General features: G+C 32.7%; 1 pseudogene; it reads left to right on the plus strand.

The window, feature by feature from the left end:
* Window positions 1-1,781: 1,781 nt before the first annotated feature.
* On the plus strand, window positions 1,782-8,747 carry LOC111390300 (annotated as a pseudogene).
* The last annotated feature ends 202 nt before the right edge of the window (window positions 8,748-8,949 follow it).

Consider the following 8,949-nt stretch of genomic DNA (forward strand, 5'->3'; position numbering starts at 1 on the left):
TCGATTCGTCAATATTGATTACTTATTGTATTTGTTTGAAGTATGGTAAGAGCGATAAATTTGAAATATCAACCTTACGTGATACTTTTTGTATATGTACTTTGTCAGCTGACTCTCCAAATTTGTGCCTTATAAAGGCGTGTTTACATATCATAATTAAGAGAGTTGCTCTTAAATAACATCGATCACCAATAAGGATAAACAATTCTGATTTACTAACAAAACATGCATGGTGATAGTTGGGGACGAATTCGGGACTTCGACTCAGTTAGGGCGGCCATTGATTGTTGATAGTCAATAGCCGTATAGCAATGTCGTTTATTAATATTAAATTAAATAATATTAAAATTCTTCAATTTATATGTAAATACATTAAAACGTAAAAATCGTATATTTATATCATATTATAGATCAATACAATCCTAAATAATATAAATTACATGATATATAAGACTTATTTATATTATCAATGTTTAATACATCGTTTGCTTGACTAAAAGTAGTTGAGATATTAGATACACCACTATAAGAACTAGATTGAGATTCAGTTGAAAAAATTATTCCAAAATCAGTATGAGAATTGAAAGTTAATCAAAGATTAAACGTAATTAAAAGTAATTTTAAAATATAATTAAAGTTTCAATTTCCAATTCTCAACAACAATTCATCACAAGTTATAAATTCTCCAATTTCTCATTTTCAATTGTCATAATTCACATTTCACAATAATCAAATTAATTTTTAATATCACAATTCACAGTAGACAAATTCTCAAATAACATATAAATTAAAACTCAATACTCATAAGTTATATCTTTTAAATTATTAAAGCATAAAATATTTAAAACGACAAAAAAAAGAAGAAGAAAGAAAATAGTCATTGACTCGCCTAGAGTCTTAATATATATTATTTTGTTAAGTTTAGGTTCAAATTTTAACCATTGCCATGATAGTTAAGTTTCCAATCATCCTAGTTAGAGGTCATAGGCTCGAATCCTTTCCTTAGGGAATTAACTTTGGTAAATATTGTAAAAATAAAAATTTTGCACAATGAAATGGACGGGAAGGACTCAAACCCACGATTCGCAATATATAAATGCAAGCTCTAACGAACTAGGCAAAAGATGGGTTTGAAAATAAAATAAACTACTAGTTATATAATCTAAAATTTTTATCTATTATCAAAAAAAGAAATAATTTCTCCCCGACGAATAAAAATTTTGCACAATGAAATGGACGGGAAGGACTCAAACCCAAAACTCACAATATATAAATATAAGCTCTAACCAACTAGGTAGAAGAGAGATTTGAAAATAAAATGAACTACCAGATATAAACCTAAAATTTTTATCTATTACATAATAAAAAATAAAAATAAAAATTCTCCCCAACAAATCCAGCTAGGGCGGCCACCACCTAAATCCGCCCATGGTGACGTAAACTTCACGGAAAAATCAATAGCCATAAAAGAAAATGTCCATTTCATTTCGTCTTGAATCGCGTAAGCAATTACGATGAATAATAATAAAAAAAGTTTGGCAAAATCGAATTTTCTGTCTTAAAATTGACATTTGTTTTCCTGACTTTCAAAATCGAAAGAATTTTCAGTCCATTTTTTCTCATTCCATTGCTTTTATATACCTATGTACGTCACCTTATACTTTTCATTAGATTCTTGGAAGCAACTTTCATTGCTGACAAGTATACACATATAGTACTCTCTCTCTCTCTCTCTCTCTCTCTCTCTCTCTCTCTCTCTCTCATATGGGGATTAAGTGAGAATGGAGTTTAAGAGTGGAAATACCCAACTTTTATCCAAACTAGCAACCAATGATCAGCATGGAGAAAATTCTCCCTATTTCGATGGATGGAAAGCATATGATAATGACCCTTTTCATCCTACTCAAAACCCTAATGGAGTTATCCAAATGGGCCTTGCTGAAAATCAGGTATTTTGCATATTGTTGTTCCATAATGATTTCTAGGATTTCCTTTTCCAGAAAGAAAAATTATGCATTTTGAGTTTATTTTTGTTCTTTCTCTCATTTATTTGATTATGATTTGCAGCTTTCCTTCGACTTGATTGAGGAATGGGTCAAGAAAAATCCCAGAGCGTCGATCTGTACTCATGAAGGAGTTGACGCGTTCAAAGACATTGCCATCTTTCAAGATTATCATGGCTTGCAGGAATTCAGAAATGTAAGAAAATGCCAATAAATTTATAAGAATCGCCTATATGAATTTTATTTTTTTATTTTTTTATTTATTATTATTTTTATTATTATTATTATTATTATTATTATTTGTTCTTCTCAATTCATGAGACTTTGTGCGGTTATGCTAATACGTACTCTCAAATAATTTCATGAAGGCCGTGGCGAAGTTTATGGAAAAGGTGAGAGGCGGTAGGGTTACCTTTGTTCCCGACCGAATAGTGATGGCCGGTGGAGCCACCAGAGCTAATGAGCTGTTAATGTTCTGTTTGGCTGATCCTGGAGATGCATTTTTGGTCCCTCACCTTATTATCCCACGTAAGTACATAAAATCAATTGCATTTTACAAGTATATATGCTTTATTACGCTTCTCCAAGTTCCAAGACAACGTTTTCATGGCCATGACAAACATATACTGATATGTATTTTGTTGTGTACTGTCTAGCCTAAAGAAAGAAACACTTCATCCATAATATCGAATATTTTCAAGGACTGAATTTACACATTGATATGCATTTCATTTTAATATAATAAATGTTATAACTTAAATCCTAACATCCTCTTATAAGACTTGTCAAAGTTAAATGTGCATTGCACGTCACTCTAAAATATTTTTTAAATATTATAAAAGTAATATTTGATACTAAAATTTTGGGAGGGCTTCATGAGTATCAAATGAATTAAAGAAAATAAAATTTGGGATAGAAATTTAAAAGAAGAAAATTGTACATTTAAAACTCAAATTTTATGATTCAGTTTTTTTGTGATCATGAAATATTGCAAATGAGCAACGTTTTTATACTACATTTTGTATATAAGAATTAATTGTTAATACATGAATTTAAACATTTAGAGGGTGTTTGGGAGATATTTTTATGTAAAAATGCATTTTTGAATAGTAAATTGATGAAAAATGTGTAGTTGAAAAGAAGAGAGAGAAAAATAGATTTTAAAAAAATGGGTGCCAAACGATGCCCTATTAAAATTTTTAGATACATGAATAAAAATTAATTCATCTATAATAACTCTAGATTTATGTAGTTCAAGATTTATCAAGTTTAGGTTTATCAAAGTATATTGAAACAATTGAATTGTAGTTAAGAGTTAAAATTGTCCAACAAATATGATATTTAATATATTATAAATTAATGTGAAAACTGAATGAAATCAACTCTAGTTGCCGCTTTCCTACAAGTAGAGGAAGAGTATAAAGTTTTACTCCTCTCATTTAATCAAAACAGGCCCCGTGAAATATATTATACAGTAAGAATATTAGGGCAACCTAATATAGTTCAAACAGACAAACATATCCATCTAAATTCCTCATTTTTTCTTTTTGAAATGGAGTAAGTACGTAACAATATTGTCTTGAGAAGAATGAACGGAGTAGTAGAAAATTAGAGAAAGAGGACTCCACTTTTCTCTCTGGACCCCACCACCTGAGTTATGAATTCTAGGCAGAATTCTCCTAAGATTGTGAACTACCAAATCTTTCGAAAACCAAACGGTTCACGGCTAGATACTAAACCCTGCTTGGTAGATTTTAATTTAAAATAAAGTCAACAATTAATCTCAATCACATATATTATAGAGTCCACAACTTTTTAACCACACATTTTATTAATTTTTGATAAAATCTACTAAATATATAATTTTAATATCTACAAAACTCCGGCTAAGAATATTTTCAAACACATGTTTTACTTGTAATACAATTAGTGGCGCCCTGACTATAGGCGAGGTAAGCGATCGCCTAAGACCCCACTTTGATAAGGCTCCAAATTATATATATATATATATAGTCACCCCACCATTATTTTTTCATTCCTACAATAAATAAATTATCTCTCTTTGAATTAAAATTTTGAAAATTCAATTTAGCAGATTGGTTTGATTTCACTGCTATTATGACAACCTTACATATTTCTTTCTTTATCTCTTATCTTCGAAACACGTACTACAGAGTAATATGCTATTATTATATTCTTTTGTTTTAATCTCATGAAGTCTTTAAGATATTTTGAAAGTACTTTGACTTTAATAATTCCTTATCTGTGTTCATACCAATACTTCTTATTTGCAAGTTAATTTCTCATGAATTAATATAAAATTAGAAGCTAATTTGTATTCTATCATCATTTTTATTATTTTGCTATATTATTTATTGCAGTCAACATTCTCCAATTTTGTATGTAAATTGCTCAAATATATATTCAATTTTGCCTGAAATAATTGCAGTGAGAAAATGATCATAGAAGCAAACAGACCCTTTACTATTGCATTGTAATTCCGCTTGCCAAACTTCACTTATAATTTGTATTGCATGTTGAAATTTGGCATTTTGTTGATTTCCTCTTCAAATTTTGGTGTTGTTTGTATTAAATGTTCATAATTATATTAAAACTCTATGTAAAAATGCTCAAAATATGGGGGGCCCATATTTGAAGGTGGCATAAGGCACCCAAAATATCATGGTCGGCCTTAAACATAGTTGTCCAATTCTACAAAATTCAATGAAGCCCTTGTTTGATTCTTATTCTTCTAAAAATTTATTTTTTCAAAACTCATTTTCAATCACACATTTTTTAACAAAGTAATATTACATGCAAATCCAACTTTTCTCTAATTTTGAAACAAATATTATCAATCAATCTACTATTCAAAATACATTATTTCCCTAAAAATGCGAAGCAAACAAGGGTGAAATGAATGAGTTGACTTCAAACTAGAAAGACGGGCATTTTCTTAAGTCAGAAGCTATAACTTATTAGTAACTCTTCTCAAACAGGGGTACATAGGCCATGTTTTTCCCAAGGGACGCATGCAACCTGCCAATAGGAGAGGGACATGTGTCCCCATGGAAAATGAGACCCATTTGGCCCTGTTTATGTAGCATCTCCTGTAACTTATTGGTACTCCTAATAATGTTATCACCACTTGTATAGAGTAGAATATTAGATTACTTGGGGCCAAACAATATGAAAAAAATAGATTTTTAATATATTTTAATAAGAATTGATAGAATGTGTGGTTGAAATGTTGTGGATTCATGAAATATGTTGTTAAAATTAATTGTTGATTTTTACTTAAATTTTATTTCATTTTTTAATGGAACCAAACATGGGATAAATATTCCATTCACTATAGGCCGACCTAAAATTCTTACACCATATAAAAGAGTTGAGTTATGCTTGGGGTACATTGTGGTATCCATCATGGTGTCCAAAATGGACACACAGCACATCGACATTGGCTGAGGTGCCTGCCACGTCGAGGCCTACCAGCACCTCGACCAATACCGAGGTGCCGAGTGTCCATTTTGGATACCATATTGGACACCTCAATGTACCTTGAGCATTTTCCAAAAGAGTTTCCCTAAAGCTGTTGTGACAAGATTTGTGGACAGGTTTTAAATCCAGGGGCTTTCTGGCAACTCTCTCATTGTTCTTTTTTTTTTTCCCCTCTCCAACTGTCCAATCTCTTTCCGACACGCGTTCCCTGGATTTAAAACCTACTGGCTATCCCTGTGTGTGCAGCATTGTTGAAATAGTTTTAGAACTGTGTTATCTTGAAGTGGCAGTAGAGACGATCATCTTCTTCTGGGGGAAAGTACAGTGAACCACTCTAAATCTCAGTGCCATATTTTTTAGGTTTAAGCCTCAAGTACAGGTTTTTGGACAGAATTTGGCAGGGTGCTAACAGCAACTGTTAGCCTGTTTTTCTTTTTTTCTTTTTTTCCGTTATTATCTTCCAATAAAAGTCCGTCAAGTGTATTTTCTGTAATTTTTATGTTGATTTTTCCTGTACTTGTAGCATCTCTATATTTCTTATTTTCTATTATTACTCTTGTAAATTAGAGATTACGAACTAATTCATAGCATAAAAAATTTCCAAGCCATATTATATGGAGCAAAAATATTCAAGGCAATATCATCTGGAACAGAAATTTAACTAACATGCGATTTATATTATATATTACAGTCAGAAAATGTATTAACATCAATCTTACTTGTAAGTTTGACATTTGATTGTTACAGATTTGATAGGGACTTGAGCTGGAGAACTAGGGTGAGACTACTTCCTATTTACTGTGAAAGCTCGAGCAATTTCCAAATTACGATACAAGCACTCGAAGAGGCATATGAGAATGCCCGAAAAGCCAACATCAAAGTGAAAGGCCTTATCATAGCAAACCCATCGAATCCATTAGGCAGCACTATGGCAGGGACACGCCGAGAAGCCTGGTAACATTCATAAATGAAAAGGAAATTCATCTTGTGTGTGATGAAATATATGCAGCCACAATTTTTCGTGCTCCAAATTTCATTAGCATCTCCGAGATAATTGAAGAAGTGCTATGCAATCACGGTTTAATTCACACTGTCTCTAGTTTGTCGAAGGACATGGGCCATCCCGGGTTCAGGTTGGGTATAGTGTGTAAGTATTATGCACTAGGTCCAATCAACTTTGGACATAAATACTTTTATATGTAATTAATGCAATTAAATGGCAGATCTATTATTTAATTGATAGACAATTAAATAAATAATAGAGTCCGTAGATTCAAATATTTGTAATTTGTTAATTACAAGGAGTTGTGATTGTGAGATACAAATTACATCTGATTGAATCTTAAATCATCCGTGGTCGTAAGTAATAACGAGATACGGATATCGTTATTACGGATAGACCATCACTTGTGGCATTTCTTACTTGAGAAGTAAGTAGCTGATCTCACAAGCTAAAGTGTGGTGACACTTAAATGAACACGTGGATGTTTTTGTTATAGAACAAAACATTAGAGACCCGTCGAGAGATTCCACATGGATAACTATCTGAGTGTCAGTGGTTAATCTCTAACGTTCGGTAGTGAAATTGGTCCTTTGACTTGAGGTCGTCATAGTACCTTATATGAGGACAGTCATACTTTGGCGGTGTTGGATGTTGCTCTGAAAAGGGCCGCTAATACGATATCATTCGTGTACGTCAAGAATCGTATGAAGGTTGTGATTGATCAATAAAGGATTCGTCACTCTTAGATAGTAGGAGATTATGATCTACGTTTCATTCAATTAAGTCGATGATGAAATCCTTGGCCAAGGTGTACTCATAAGTCGAAAAGGAGTTTTCGACTTATATTGACTTAATAGTGGAGTGAAAGATATGATCGATGATCGAGATTGACACAACTCATATCTCGTAATTGATCGGATCATATTGACGAAGGGATTATAGTTTCACGGTAAACGAACGAATTTGGTTTTGTCATACCACGTGACATTTCCCGTCACATGTATTGCCCTGACACATTGCTAGATGTCAATCAGGGACGGCGAATGTGAATTGACGATAAATTAAAAGGGTGTTTTAATTTATCAATTTTGATTAGATCAAAATAATATTTCACGTCGTTAGGCATCGTGGCCGGGAACCTAATGGGTCACACACAAAAGAGAATTGGAAGATTGCAAATTGCCAATTGGTTAATTTAATAATCGTCGGATAAATTAATTAATTGGATTTGTTATTTATATTTTCGAATTAATTAATTGGATTAATTAATTCACGGATCGGATTTAATTAATTGGATTAATTAATTATTGGACCGGACCGAGCCGAGTTCGTTTGGGTTTATATAAATACATAGCTAGGTTTTGAGGTCCATATGGTTTTCATTATTCTTGCTGGCACAAGAGAAAATCATAGAAGCTGCAATCTTATTCTCTGTGTGGATCACCGTTGGAGGCTGGACAATTGGACAGTTGTGGTGGCGAATCAAGGTTGATGGAACGAAAAGAAAAACAAAAAGATTGCAGATCTGGAAAAGGTACAATCTTGTCACAATCTCTATCTAAACAAAAAGGCGATTCTTGGTGGAAATTGAAAATTATTTTAAATTTCACTGTGCATGTATAAGTAGATTCCCAACATAGTGTACTCATACAACGATACAATTGTGAATTGTGGGCGAAAGATGTCGAGTTTCAGATTAGTCTCGTCTCAAACACTACAGCTGTTAGCATCAATGTTAGCAGATGAGGAATTCGTTAATATGTTTTTGACAGAAAGCTCGAAAAGGCTTGGAAATAGGCACAAAATCTTTATCGAGGGGCTCAAAGAAGTTGGAATAAAATGCTTAGAAAGCGATGCTGGCCTTTTCAGTTAGATGGATTTGCGCCCAATGCTCGACAAACCTACATTTGAAGGTGAAATGGCGCTATGGCAAGTAATTATCGACGAATTAAAGCTGAATGTCTCTCCAGGATCATTGTTTCATTGTGTAGAGCCCCAGTGGTTTAGGGTTTGCTTCGCAAATATGGATGATGAGACAATGGAAATTGCTATTCGAAGAATTCAAACGTTTTGTGGGAGAAAGAAAGGAAATAGATACACAGGAAAAGAATTAACGATATAAGAAGACTCTCAGGCTCAGCTTTTCTACGAGAATCCATGATGAAATTGTGTTGTCACCTCTTATGATGTCGCCTCGCTCTCCAATTCCTCATTCGCCACATTTTCGTGCTAGGACTTAAGTTTCTTACAGGATTCACAACATTTTTTCTTCAATAAATGTTTGAAGGTTATTGTACTTTTTTGTAACAGAAAAGGCTATAACTTTTCATGTTACATGTAGCTGTTTGCATCCTGTGAACTTCTTAGAGAAGTGTGCTATTGTATAATAGATGAATTTGAAGTAGAGACGGGAGGGGAAATTCAATACCTGACCTCCTGCTC

This window comes from Olea europaea, chromosome 3 (genome assembly GCF_002742605.1).
Source record: "Olea europaea var. sylvestris chromosome 3, O_europaea_v1, whole genome shotgun sequence".
Classification (NCBI taxonomy): Eukaryota; Viridiplantae; Streptophyta; class Magnoliopsida; order Lamiales; family Oleaceae; genus Olea; species Olea europaea.